We start from the raw sequence: 15197 nt of genomic DNA, 5'->3' as shown, positions 1-15197 counted from the left end.
TATTTTTCTGTTCCACGGAGCCGGGATGCGTAAACTTCGTTTAGCGGTCTGAAATTTGACCGTTTCCGGCCGGAGATCAGAAAAGTTTCTACGTAAACTCTATCCAAAACGGGGAAGTAATATAAAAAAGAAACAGCTGTCTTTTCCATTATCACCCATTAACATCCATTAATTAAGGCCAAGACAGATGGTCCTCGGACGTGTAACTGAAGTTACTTTGGGTTGTTTGATACTTTTTGCTTTTCTGCGAAAAGGGATCAAGCAAATGAAACTTCTGTAGCCTTTCAGTCATCATCATCGGTAGTCGCGTCAGTCGGTTTTGTAGGAACTGTATACTAAATAATTATCTTATACAGAGTGGGGCCTGTAACAAAAGCAAAAAATTAAACTGTAGGCTATTCTCCTTATACTGATCAACATTTGTTCAGCGACTTTTAAAAATAACTTGTATTTTGATTTTTATTACCCTTGAAAGTTTTTTCTAAGAGGTAATGTATTGCGAATTCTGTTAAGTCTAAAGTGTGACAGACAACGTCAATGACAACAATAATGGCGTACATTGAAGCTAATATTTATTTAGTATGAAAAATTAAAAATTTAAAGACTTCATAATTTTTAAAAGTCACTGAACAAATGTTGGTCAGTTTAAGGAGTATAGCCTACAGTTTAATTTTTTGCTTTTGTTACAGGCCCCACCCTGTATACTATATCAATCCATACAAATTTTTAATATTATAAATGTGAAAGTGTGTCTGATTGTCCGTCTTTCACGAAAAAACGGAGTGACGAACTGACGTGATTTTTGAAGTGCAGACAGTTGAAAGTGACAAAGGCTACTTTTAGCCTCTTTCTAACCCATCACTTCCCTAAAATGGGGGAAGTTTGTATGAACATTCCGCAATTTTTAGGGTTCCGTAGTCAACTAGGAACCCTTATAGTTTCGCCATGTCTGTCTGTCCGTCCGTCCGTCCGTCCGTCTGTCCGTCCGTCCGTCCGTCCGTCCGTCCGTCCGTCCGTCCGTCCGTCCGTCCGTCCGTCCGTCCGTCCGTCCGCGGATAATCTCAGTAACCGTAAGCACTAGAAAGCTGAAATTTGGTACCAATATGTATATCAATCACGCCAACAAAGTGCAAAAATAAAAAATGGAAAAAAATGTTTTATTAGGGTACCCCCCCTACATGTAAAGTGGGGGCTGATATTTTTTTTCATTCCAACCCCAACGTGTGATATATTGTTGGATAGGTATTTAAAAATGAATAAGGGTTTACTAAGATCGTTTTTTGATAATATTAATATTTTCGGAAATAATCGCTCCTAAAGGAAAAAAAAGTGCGTCCCCCCCCTCTAACTTTTGAACCATATGTTTAAAAAATATGAAAAAAATCACAAAAGTAGAACTTTATAAAGACTTTCAAGGAACATTGTTTTGAACTTGATAGGTTCAGTAGTTTTTGAGAAAAATACGGAAAACTACGGAACCCTACACTGAGCGTGGCCCGACACGCTCTTGACCAGTTTTTGAATTTAACGCGAGCGAAGCCGCGGGGAAAAGCTAGTAACTATATATTATAATCTGATGTTACACTCCTTTAATACATTATATACAGTGCGCAAACAGTTCAAGTTGATAATCAAAACCAAGTGCGGGTAGTTCGCAAAACTCGCGCGGCTGTCAGGGTGTTGATGTCATTTCAAGCCAGTCTTCTCCGAGACCACGGGGACAACGCCGTCCTTGAAACGTTGGAGGTCAGATTAATATGTAGCCATACGCATTTACGTCCCGATTTTAAAAATAATTTAATATGGTACCAGAGTGAGAACATGACTCTCACTATATTTTCCAACATATCAGCTGATGAGTTCAACAACATATTCATATTTTTGTATTCACGCCACGAAAAAAAGATCACCATATCACCTGTTGATACAGCTATGCATATCCAATAAGCCGTCACTGCCAAACGCGCCAAATCCCAAGCTGATAACGTATCAGCAGATTAGCGGATTATGCTATCGTAAGCCCGGTATTCAAAGGGTTCATAGTTACAGCGGTTAGTTTGGAGAGAGATATGTGATATTAATGATGTATTTTTCATATTTCATATATTTGGCGGATTAAATAAAGCCCCGTCCCGTCCCCGTGTGGTGACGGGTTAAGAATTTCACCACCCCCTTTCTTCCCGTGGGTGTCGTAGAAGTCGACTGTGGGATACGGGTTAAATTGTGGCATAAGCGAGAGGCTGGCAACCTGTCACTGCAATGTCACAATTTGGATTTCTTTCAACCCCTTGTTTGCCAAGAGTGGCACTGAAACTTAGTAGTTAATGTGCTCTGCCTACCCCTTTATGGGATACAGGCGTAATTATATGTATGTATGTGAATAATAAGCCGCGTATATCGATCCCAAAGTGACGGAGTTGCTGCATGCGATGAAACATGGTTTAACCTCCTTCACACTAGGCGAGAAATGAGACACCAGCGCTCTGATTTCTAGAAGTCTACTTTGGGATATGAGCTGAATTGTCTTGTGGGTGATGGGTTAGCAAACTATCATGGCACGGAAACTTGCAGCTTCTTCGCAGAAATCGCCGTACAGTGGAGAAATGCATGGATGATCTCATAGCGAAGAGTCTCGAATCAAAGATAAGAAGTAGGAACTTACCAGTTCTTCTTAGTTCTTACCATTCTAGTTCTAGTTCACGTATGGTATGTTGTTTTCTTTCTCTGCAGCCCTTGACTACAGGCAGCTTGGCCTCTTTTTTATAGACTTATCGGCGACCATGGTACACCTGATAGAAAGGGAAGACAGAGTCTAAGATGGAGCTCGCCAATTCAGTAATAGCTTTTTCACTCTTGGTTTAAGGATACCGAGGTCATCATTTTCATGGAACACCGATGGTGGGAGCGCATTCCATTCTTTTGCAATCCACAAAAGATGAGGTACCGCTGATGGCGGTAATCTAAGTTAGGTTATTTATAATGTGTTTAAATTTTATTTTAATACTAAGACATAAAATTCCTTATCTAAGATGGCAAATGCAAACAAGACAAATCTGAACTTGTATTAACAGGTAATAAAACTATAAAGCCTATTTACAGAATGAATACTGCGCACGAAAATACATTTGTTTAATGTTTGATAGAACGAACCAATTTAAGTAAACACAACGCTCAATGATCTGGCCCCGTAGCCGAATGGCATTTCTCCGACGCCAAACGAAAGCGATACGCCGCTGGCTCTGTCGCGCCAATACGCAAGCGCGATAGAGATAGATATCTACTAGCGCTTCGTTTCGTGAGCGTTTCGTGAGCGATTGTGCCATTCGGCTAGCCACCCTGATCTGTAAGACTCGTCAAAGCAAATATCATAGGACATTCTTACATAGATTGACTGAGTCCCACGGTAAGCTCAAGAGGGCTTGTGATTTGGGCACTCAGATAACGATATTATATATTTAACTATACAAATACTATTATACATAGAAAACGTCCATGGCTCATCACACAAATAAATGCCCTTACCGAGATTTGAATCCAGGACCACGGCTTAGCAGGCAGGGCTGCCCGCTAGGCCAGCCGGTCGACAAAATATACCCGTAACTTTCAAACCTGTCGGCTTGTCAGCTGCAGATGAGAAGTACCTAAGCTTTTGCCTTGGTTTCTGAGGAGACTCTTGGCGTGGGACGTGACCTGTGTGGATACTTTGCTTTCGCCCAACCAGCAAACGTTGACGTTAGACGGCGTATATCAGCAGCCGTAGCACACTAGTTAGATAAACTTTATCGCATCGCTGCGTCCCTTTCGCACTTACAAATAGTGCGGAAAGGATCGCCTGAAATTATATCGTTTGTCACGCGACCATACTCGCCTGCCTGGACATCAGAACCTTATTGCGTTTTCACATTATCCGATCCGATATCGGATGTGGGAAGGATTTCAAAGGCACAAATCAAAGATGGCGGCTTCAATGTATGGGATATTGGTCCTACATCCGATATCGGATCTGATAATGTGAAAACTCACTTAGGAGTGTAAAGTTGGAGACCACAAATAGATCGGACTGGAGATACCTGCTTGGCTATCATATGCTAAGGCCCACCCGCGGCAGTAACGCCTCAGATCCTTACACTGTGTTTTCTTCACCTCTATTTTGTTTGAGGTAATTGACATCAGTGTTCTAAATGACATTGAAGATAAGATATGACCGACATAAGCTTTATGGTATGTTTGCCATGTGGATATCTGCATATAAAGGGTTCCGTGAAAAATAAATATTATAGGACGTTTAAATATTTATTACACAGGTTGACTAAGTCCCAAAGTAAGCTCTTTTTTGAGCTCAGAGTCTTGTGTTATGGATACTCAAACATCGATATACATACATACATATAATCACGCCTGTATCCCATAAAGTGGTAGACAGAGCACATGAACTACTAAGTTTCAGTGCCACTCTTGGCAAAAAGGGGTTGAAAGAAACCCAAATTGTGACATTGCAGTGACAGGTTACCAGCCTCTCGCCTACGCCACAATTTAACCCATATCCCACAGTCGACTTCTACGACACCGACGGGAAGAAAGGGGGTAACATCATCTTTCAGATCTTGCAAACAGCTATCCATGAATAAATTGAACAGCCACGGCGACGCTACACATCCCTGTCTAACACCCTTTTCGATGCTAAACCACTCAGTGTATGTCCCGTTTATTCTCACGCAATATATAATGTATAAATTAAATTATTTATTTAAACAAATAACTAAAAATATTATTTCTATTACATAAAATACTAAAGTAATAAGGAAAACGTGTAAACAATAAAGATGGACAAGTAATCTATTTGCTAACTTAAAATTAACTTATAAGTAATTAAAAAATGCTCCCTAAGTCGTCACTGTGTGTTATGGTGCCCAGAAGGCTGGCAGCGTTACCCTTTTGGATAGCCAAACTTAACCTCTGGCTGAAGTTGCTAACAGCTCTCTGGTCACCGGAGGCATCCACCAGGAGCTGGGATATCTCTTTGAAAAGAGAAATGTATAAAATATAGTTCGAATTGGTAACTAACATTAATTGAAAAAGTGCCTACTACAGAACCCTATTTCGGCATGGCTCAATATGTTCTTTATGATGATATGAGGAATATCATCTGTAATCAGTTAATCCGAGGATTTTGGAAATCGCGTATTTTATCTAAAGTGGTGCGAATACAATTTTGATTTAAGTACTTTTCCTGTCACATTTTTGAATATTTCTGTATCTTTTATCTGTATAAATAATAAATACCCCCCGTGTAGTGAAGAGGTAAAAATATCGCCACGTACCCTTTCCTCCTGCTAGTGTCGTAGTCGACTGTGGGATACGGGTTCAATTGTGGTGTGCGCGGGGAGTTAGCAACCTGTCACTGTAATATAATGTCGTTTTCTTTTAACCTCAGTTCCATGTCATCATGATACATTGTCATCCGATTTACATTACAAAAGTATGCAAAATTCAGTTTATTCGGATTATTCGGAGTAGATGAAGGGGTTCAAATTGATCTTGCAAGATCTGAGAGATATAAATACCTACATTGCATTTAAAAAGTAGTAATAAAAGATAATCTTGTTACTAACTATGCACTCCCACTAAACGGCAAAAGTTTTGTTTACAAAATCGCTGCCAACATGTTTTTTTCAATTAAAACAGGATGTACGAAACTATTTTTAGGCAAACACAATGTAAAATCTATATTTATAGAAAAACAGTCGTTATTTTTCAATGTTAGTACCTACCTATGTTATACCTATATTATGTTTTTATTTTACTAGTATAAAGTTTAGAGTGTGTCACTCCGTGGAAATAGTATTAGCAATAACCCCTACATACAGACTTTTGACGTTTTAATATATTTTTTATTTGAGGTATGAAAGAATAAAACATGCTGCGCCGATCCCAAATGACTGGGAAATCTTTTTATCTATCCTATTTTGTGTGCCACTACTGGGCAAAGGCTCTCTTTCTTCTGCCACTCATCACAATCAGTGGCGGCTCACTCCGCGATTCTATCGCCGTGCTACAAGTACATGCCGGCGGCTGCGAGTTCGCGGCCTAATCAGGGGGGGCGCGCGTTCTCACAGAACGCACGTTCGCACTTTCTATTATTATTTTACGTCGCGAGTTTTTTTTTAAAGGTTCATATGCGATGTCTGCGTGTGGAATGGCTAACACTGCTAAGTTAAATAGACATCATGGATAAAATATATACCATAGGACATTCTTACACAGATCTACTATTGATTAAGTCCCACGGAAAAGTTCAATAAGGCTTGTGATGTTGGAACTTGAACCAAAATAGTAGAGAAAGTACTAGAAAGTACCCAAGACTTAAATATAATAGTATAAAATTTTATCTGAGTAATTCATTCATTTTAATCCATAGGCAACCCTATTATCCGACGCTGCGCACGTGCGCTGGTTTTTTTGTAAAAATATTGTAGGCATTTAAAAAGGCGGCATTTCGTGAACATCAAAGCAGAGTGGGCCTTCTGTACTTGTACTACTTATTATCCACTTTCCACTTTTAAATTTATTCTAAGCCTAGTGGCATCGATTGCAGACGTTTCTGCTAATCAGAAGTTAAAATACTTATTATATATTCTGTGTCATAATTTGCCACCTGGTCCGTCCAGTCGTCCAAATGCATCGAAGTCGTCCCGCCATCTCTTCTTTGGTTTGCCGCTGCTCGGCTAATCGGCGGTATCGAGTCTGTACCCAATTTGTCCCAACGCCGATCTGTGGCTATTGCTGTTCACCACAGTGACACTAACACTGACAATTCTGTGCCTATTTCTTGTTGACCCCGTGTGGTGACGGCTTAAGAATCTCACCACCCCCTTTCTTCCCGTGGGTGTCGTAGAAGTCGACTGTGGGATATCCCAGTAGCAGTAAAGCAGTAGCCTCTCGGCTGGCAACCTGTCACTACAATGTCACAGTTTGGATTTCTTTCAACCCCTTTTTGCCAAGAGTGGCACTGAAACTTAGTAGTTCATGTGCTCTGCCTACCCCTTTATGGGATACAGGCGTGATTAGGACTTGTGACCTTTTTCACCGAGTCAATTTGAGTTATACCCTTTTTCACTAGAATCACAGATATTTCTCGTTGATGAACGGCAATGAACGGCGAAATGACACTGTCGGGCGACAATTGTCATTATTGCGAAATAGGCTACTGGATGCTTTTAGTAGATATTTCCTGTCCAAACCCAGTGAGCTTTGCGGACTTTAACACCCATATCACAGTAGGTATAATATAGAGTAAGTACTGTGCCCATGCGTAGCGTTGGAAGGCCGTTGCTTCGTTTTAAAGACTGCGCAAAGAGGGACATGATTGCCTTCCATGTTGACTACCGACTCTGGGAGAAGGTTGCAGAACAACGGAGTGGCGCAAATGCATTGTGGCGGGTCGCATGTAATGAGTCATGGTTTGCTGCACTCGCTGATAAGAGACAGAAGCGACGCCAAGGTGTTTCAGCGCCGATTTTTGCAAACTTCTCTTGTCAGTCCTGCGGTAGACTATGTCGGTCTCGCATCGGTCTAATAAAGTCATCAGAAAAGGTGCCTCTCGAATATTACACCATAAATCGTCTGCAACAGACGTTAAGGCCAATGATGATGATGATGATGACTGTGAATACATACGTATTTAAAAAAAAACTGAAAAATCGTTTATTGGTCACAGATATTGTCAAAGTAAGAAAGGGTTGGCACCTCCTATTAAGTATATCATCAATACTTGTATAGGAGATATGTATTGGAGCGCAGTTCGGTCGATTTGTTTAATGTTCATGTTAATGTCAAAAGTAACCTGTTATTCTGCAATACAAACTGCACTCTGTATATTATTACTAATAAGGTCGTGACAACCAGTTATTAGGAGCATGTCATGAACAGCAAATAGTTTCATCTAATGAAATAATAAAACTTTGCTCCATAGTTTACATAATGCAATTCTCGAGGGCACTGTACTGTTTCTGTTTTGATGGCGTACTTTTAATTACTGTCGGTGTCTGTAACTACCTTTATAGAGATATTAAAGAGAATGAATATAAAGTATTATTATAAGATTAAAATTAACTTTGTGGTAGAAGTCGACAGTGGGTTTAATTAAGGCGTGGGCTGGCAACTATCAAAGACATTTTGTTTTCAACCCCTTGATTGCTAAAAGTGGTATTGAAACTTGAGCAGTTTTGTGTGCTTTGCCTACCCCTTTTGGAATAGAGGCGTGAGTTTATGCATGTGTGCTACCTGTGTATTTAATTCATATCTTGCCATCATCATCTAATAGGCGAGACGACTAAAAAAAACTAATTAGTCCGTCAGTTAGATTATCAAAGAATTTTAGACACGTTATTTTTCTTTTTTCTCGTAAACGGAAAATGACGACGGTGCAATGCGTTGAACTTTCGCGTGACGTCACGCCTAGGTACAATTTTTACTCAGAAGTGGCGTCACAAGCCCGTGGGGGCTTAGGAACTTTGATGCTCTATATCTTTGTATTTTGTCATTAATTAGAAAAAGCGAAAAATATGAGTTCAGTATTATTGGACGATCTAACTGACGAACTAAACAGGATGCCAATTTTTTTTTTATGTAGTCGTCATCCCTATTGAATTATCAATCAAACGTGTGATGCGATCTGAAGGGAGCATTTTTATTAACCCCCGACGCAAAAACGAAGGGGTGTTATAAGTTTGACGTGTCTGTCTGTCTGTCTGTCCGTCTGTCTGTCTGTCTGTCTGTCTGTCTGTCTGTCTGTCTGTCTGTCTGTCCGTCTGTCTGTCTGTCTGTCTGTCTGTCTGTCTGTCTGTCTGTCTGGCTGTCTGTCTGTCTGTCTGTGTGTGTGTCTGTCTGTGGCATCGTAGCTCCCGAACGGATGAACCGATTTAGATTTAGTTTTTTTTGTCGGAAAGCTGAGTTAGTCGGGAGTGTTCTTAGCCATGTTTCATGAAAATCGGTCTACTATGTCGCGGTCGGGGGTTTTTTCAAAATTTTAATTTTGTGGATAGGTTATAATACTATACTGTTTGTACACTGATGTTCATGATCCTTAATACTTTAAGGGCCACTTGCACCAACGAAAATGGAGGGTTAACCAGAGGGTTAACCCACCATTTTATATGGAATTTGACAGCCCACTGACCCTGACTTAAGTAGTTTGTGCAAGTGGGCCTAACTGAATTAAAATCATGAATATATTTTCAGAAAGTAAAGCTTGATAAATATATCTTTTTCAGTTTTTTTTTGTAGAATACAAATACCTAATGTGATAGCGCTCAGTGGTTCACTTGTGCTTAGATATTTGGAATCGCATCTTCAAATATTGTTGATGGTTCTGGCAGGATAATAGCCTCATTCTTGCATAATTAACTTCCTATAGTTCCTATACCTACTGAGCTTGTATACCGATCTAGAGTTAACTACGTATATGCGTGGATCGAAACTCACGTATACGTCGTTTTTTTTTTTTCAAATTTAGAATAAAAAAAACTTGTAAAAGCCACCGGTGGACTTAATCGCTTTTTCTTTGTATGATATTTATTTATTTATTTATTAATAACAACATATTTACACGGCATTACAGACAAGCCAATACACCGAGAAATAGAATATATACATTTTCGCTGTACACAAAATACAAATTTTATAACAAAACAAAGATTAAACAAAAATACTAGACAACCTGTCATCCATCGACTCACAAAACCTTAAACATTCATAACACACATTCGCCCATCTCCAAGCAAACAAGTCGCATTCAGGTGCGGACGTCAGAAGCGTAATTGGGCAATGTAAGCGTATTGAGTGATATCTAATACAGTTTATAATTGTTGTAAAAGCCTAAATTGACGTTATCTTCCAACTCCACAAGCAATATGGGCCCAATAACAAACATTAGATAGCGACCACTCGTCACTTGCTGACAGTTAAAGTACTACCCCGGTTCCATATCTGATTACGTATGATAGTGCTTTATCCTACAACTAGACAGTGGGCACACTTCTTTAAATTGTATTAAATTTATCCGGACGAAACGCGTCCGGTCAATATTTTCCTCCTCCTTAAATAAATTGTCAGCCATAAATTTATAAACCGGCCAAGAGCGTGTCGGGCCACGCTCAGTGTAGGGTTCCGTAGTTTTCCGTATTTTTCTCAAAAACTACTGAACCTATCAAGTTCAAAACAATTTTCCTAGAAAGTGTTTATAAAGTTCTACTTTTGTGATTTTTTTCATATTTTTTAAACATATGGTTCAAAAGTTAGAGGGGGGGGGGGGACGCACTTGTTTTTCCTTTAGGAGCGATTATTTCCGAAAATATTAATATCATCAAAAAACAATCTTAGTAAACCCTTATTCATTTTTAAATACCTATCCAACAATATATCATACGTTGGGGTCGGAATGAAAAAAAAATCAACCCCCACTTTACATGTAGGTGGGGTACCCTAATAAAACATTTTTTTCCATTTTTTATTTTTGCACTTTGTTGGCGTGATTGATATACATACTTGTACTAAATTTCAGCTTTCTAGTGCTTACGGTTACTGAGATTATCCGCGGACGGACGGACGGACGGACGGACGGACAGACAGACATGGCGAAACTATAAGGGTTCCTAGTTGACTACGGAACCCTGAAAAGTACAATCTATATTTTTTTGCAATGTACTTAAATTTACAGTTTCTTTTTTTATGTTTTTGTTATACTTATTTTAATTATATTGTTGTTAATTGTAATATTTTATGTGTGTAAGGTTTATAAATTGTATGATTCAAGTTGGTCGAAATAAAGTAATTTAATTTAATAAATACATCATAAGTAGTATATAATTCAAATAAGCTTTATTTTAATTACTTATTTATAATACCACTTACCTTTTTAATTGATTGATGATAATTACAGCAACAAAAAAAAAACTTTCAGTTTATAAACAAAAAAAATACACACTAAATATCCTTTCCGCTACAAAACTTTTGAAAACTCTCAACTTTATCAACGAAACTCACTTTTAAAAAACTTTCAAAATATAATTCGTAAACTAAAAAGTCATGAAATACTTGTCGAAAATACCTAACAACTTATTTATATTTTTTCTTGCCAAAAAAATATATTTCAGATTCGACGTTCGCTCGAAAAACTTTGACAACTGAGCCGTGCGATTCGCTCGCTAGCTTGATACAGACTGAAGCGACGGGTACCCAGGCCCTTTCCGTCTATGGCATTAATTCAACTACAGATTTGCATGAATAGGTGTGCAATGGTGGGAATACATGAATATGTAGTTATTTTCGTAGCTGGATTATTAATTTCTTTTTTTAGATTAAAGAAGGCTCGCGTAGGCTACGTATTTTCACGTGGAGGCCGATTGGAATGTTAAATTGCGAACCGCGCTCTCAGCAGCCGGATTCAATAACTTTATTTCATAAATATTTTAAACCTTTCCCGAGGGTACCGTAGAACGCGACTGTGGGACATGGGTTAAATTGTGGCGTAGGCTGGCAACCTGCCACTGCAATGTCACAGTTTCGTTTTTTTTTCAACCCCTTATTTGCCAAGAGTGGCACTGAAACCATAAATTAAATATAACAAGATCATACCATCCCATACATTAAAATGCGACCGCCTAAGACCGCGCTTACACTCCACCACACATAGATGGCGCCACAAAAAAAATGTCTTGTAGCTTTCGATTATACTTGTAGATGGCGTTAAGTGTCACTTTTGACATAGATTTACGGCTCGGAATTGACACTTAATGCCAATCTACAAATAATCGGTGGCAACAAGGCATTTTTTTGTGGCGCCATCTATGTGTGATGGAGTCTAAGCGCGTTCGTAGGCGGTCGCATTTTAATGTATGGGATCTTGTTATATTTAATTTATGCTGAAACATAAAAAGTTTCATGTGCTCTGCTTACAGTGCTTACCCCTTCATGGGATACAGGCATGGGACACATTGTATGTATACGTGTATGTATTTTAAGCCGAAGTGAAATAGATCTGTTAAGAATGAATAGATAGCGACTTTTTTGGTTGAGGAAATGTCACTTTTGACACTGGTCCCTGTCGGGTGCGGCATCTTATGACTTTTTTTAAGAATCGGCAACTGTGGGTTGTCAAATTCAAGTAACTCTGTCGCACCAATTTCGACGAGCGATATTTACGACACGCGGAACGTCAACGTCACTTTGGCTAGACCGACTGCAATTTTCCGTTGTATAATCAAGAACGATTTAATGAATACTGGACTGACAAACCCCATACAAAAAAGGCGTAGTGCCTGCTATGGGACGCCACCTGCGTCAGCACTTTTGCTGCTTCCCATGTCACTCGCACGGTGAATTTAGCGGGGGCAGCTGCTGAGACGGCTGCTATTAAAAAACGCGAAAAATATTCGTGCTTGGGGGTTACTTGTTCCGCTCGCGGTGGAGACCACTGGGTATTGGTGCTCGGAGGCTCGGGCCTTCTTTTTGGAGCTTGGGAGTCGGCTGAGGGAGAGGGGGCTCGATCCCCGCTCCGGGTCATAACTGGTGCAGAGGTTATCGATCGCGGTCCAGCGCGGAAATGCAGCTAGCGTCTTGGGAACCTTTGCACCTGAAATGACTCGTGGGGGGTTGTTTGACTGATGATTGTTGGTTTTTTTTTGTGTGTAATTGTGTTTGATCATAAAGTATTTGTATGATAATTTAAGATGATGTGTTATATAATTATATATTGAAGTCTGTGTTAGTATTTAAAAGTTAGTTAAATAATATTGAGCAAATGTACTTTAATTCTCAATTAAGTATTTATGTTTCTTCCTTATTAAAAGCAATTATGTACCAAGTTTAAAAAGGCGTACCCCTGAAATGTATAGGCCTTTTAAGCTTAAAACTGCGCTGTTCGCAGCCTGGAAGTGGCCAAAATCATATTTTCCCCAAATATTTTTGCGTGTTTTTATTTTTAACCCCCGACGCAAAAACGACGGGGTGTTATAAGTTTGACGTGTCTGTCTGTGTGTGTGTGTCTGTCTGTCTGTGTGTGTGTCTGTCTGTGGCATCGTAGCTCCCGAACGGATGAACCGATTTGGATTTAGTTTTTTTTTATATTAAAGGAAAAAATGGAAAAATTTACGCTTCCGGCGGGACTTGAACCCGCACCATTTTTGCAATCCGTGCAATGCTCTTACCAATTGAGCTACGGAAGCCACGCCGGACTTCGCAAATCTTTCCATGCCTTTCCTTTAATATAAAAATGTTTAGAATCGTTAGCAGACGTTTCTGCTTAATAAAAATTAACAACCTACCTATTCTATATTATCCTAACGCTATTTTCATGCCTTTCCTTTTGTACACACGTCTTGGGGTGACGTCGTGGCTTCCGTAGCTCAATTGGTAAGAGCATTGCACGGATTGCAAAAATGGTGCGGGTTCAAGTCCCGCCGGAAGCGTAAATTTTTCCATTTTTTCCTTTAATATAAAAATGTTTAGAATCGTTAGCAGACGTTTCTGCTTAATAAAAATTAATTTAGTTTTTTTTTGTCTGAAAGCTGAGTAAGTCGGGAGTGTTCTTAGCTATGTTTCATGAAAATCGGTCTACTATGTCGCGGTCGGGGGTTTTTTTTAAATTTAAATTTTGTGGTTAGGTTAGTTTATAAAACAAATGACATATTTCCTTCATATTAAAATCATGATATCACGTCTATCCACATTTTGAAAAAGAAAAAAATGTAGGCATCATAAAGTGTAGTTATAATAGTATTTAGTAGATGGCGCTAAAAATCGAGGTACGATTCTTATATGAAGTAGGTATGTAAACCCTATATAAATAATTCTTGCCTCGAGGTAACAAGTGTAATCGAGGTAATAAATGTAAGATATAATTATTATTATCGTAAGCCTTTTTCCATTTGGCTACATAATCAGCTAGACCGACTGGGCTAACCACTGATAGACACAATATCATCATCCTCCTTGCGTTATCCCGGCATTTGCCACGGCTCGTGGGAGCCTGGGGTCCGCTTTGACAACTGGGATTAGTTAGATTTGGCGTAGGCACTAGTTTTACGAAAGCGACTGCTATCTGACCTTCCAACCCGAAGGGTAAACTAGACCTTATTGGAATTAGTCCGGTTTCCTTACGACATATGGACGTAGTTACGCAGAAACGTTCCAATCCACATGAAATTGTCATTTAGTTTTAGACCTTGTATGAAGAACAAAAGTCTTTCATTTCAAGGACAATTTCAGATGGATTGGAACGTTTCTGCGTAACTACGTCCATATATCAAATTGGTCCTACCGATCTAACCAAAGTGAAAAAGTTCCAAAATACTCATCGGTCCGAGCCGGGGTTCGAACCCGCGACCTCCGGATCGAAGGTCGCACGCTCTTACCGCTAGGCCACCAGCGCTATTAGGCAGAATATGCCTTATTGAACCAAACATTATACTCGTATCCCTACGTAAACAGAGAAATCGGCCCTAAATTCATGGAATCACGTCTTGTAGATATGTTATTTTAGACCAAATTGTAATTTCGTTTAGAGTAATAATATTATTTGGAAATATCTTACGATGTTATTGTTATTGGCAAATAATATAACTTGTACCTTAACTAGATAGAAGATAGTTTTTGAACTGTAAGTAAACTTGCAACCTGCCGCGGCTTCACACGTATAGAAAATATTTGTTAACCTATAAAAGAGAGACAACTTCATCATCGAATGTGTTTTAATAATAAAACGACCGTGAGACACTGATATATTAAACATGATAAATCGGGTAACTCATGTAAAATTGTCGAAGGTCGCTCCGTAACCCCAGTCAGTGCCCCCTAGCTGGAAAACGGTATTACGTACTACGCCGGTTGTCCGTGTGGATGAGCCCTTAGCCTTAGTCAGTGCCCCCTAGCTGGAAGACGGTATTACGTAATACGCCGGTAGGCCATGTGGATGAGCCCTTAGCGAATGACGTAATGAGTGAGTGTGCAACCCAACAAATGACAATTATGCCGAAAGTGAGGGTAGTTTCGCACCGCCCATGCCGCCGCCGACCCTCGCGCCGAGCCAACGGTCGCAGCGAGCTGCGGCCCGCAGTCTGCGTCGGGATACCATCAGCATCGCGCGTGCTCAATGAAAATGCCTCGTTACGGAGCGAAACATGTCGAACGACCTTTGACAA

General features: G+C 39.6%; 1 protein-coding gene across 2 annotated transcripts in view; it reads right to left on the bottom strand.

The window, feature by feature from the left end:
- Positions 1–11196, bottom strand: part of LOC125232190 (prolactin-releasing peptide receptor-like) — a 147583-nt gene extending 136387 nt beyond the window's left edge. The window contains exon 1 of one of the 2 annotated variants that reach the window (XM_048137824.1): positions 10912–11196. The gene's annotated coding sequence lies outside the window, so the exon portion shown is untranslated. Of the gene's footprint in view, positions 1–2682; positions 2905–10911 lie in introns of those variants that run through there. The other variant, XM_048137825.1, reaches the window with a different exon arrangement.
- Positions 11197–15197: the final 4001 nt, after the last annotated feature.

The sequence above is a fragment of the Leguminivora glycinivorella genome, chromosome 12 (genome assembly GCF_023078275.1).
Source record: "Leguminivora glycinivorella isolate SPB_JAAS2020 chromosome 12, LegGlyc_1.1, whole genome shotgun sequence".
NCBI classification, from domain to species: domain Eukaryota; kingdom Metazoa; phylum Arthropoda; class Insecta; order Lepidoptera; family Tortricidae; genus Leguminivora; species Leguminivora glycinivorella.
The sequence above is the reverse complement of the archived record's forward strand: the minus strand, read 5'-3'. Positions and strand labels throughout refer to the sequence as shown.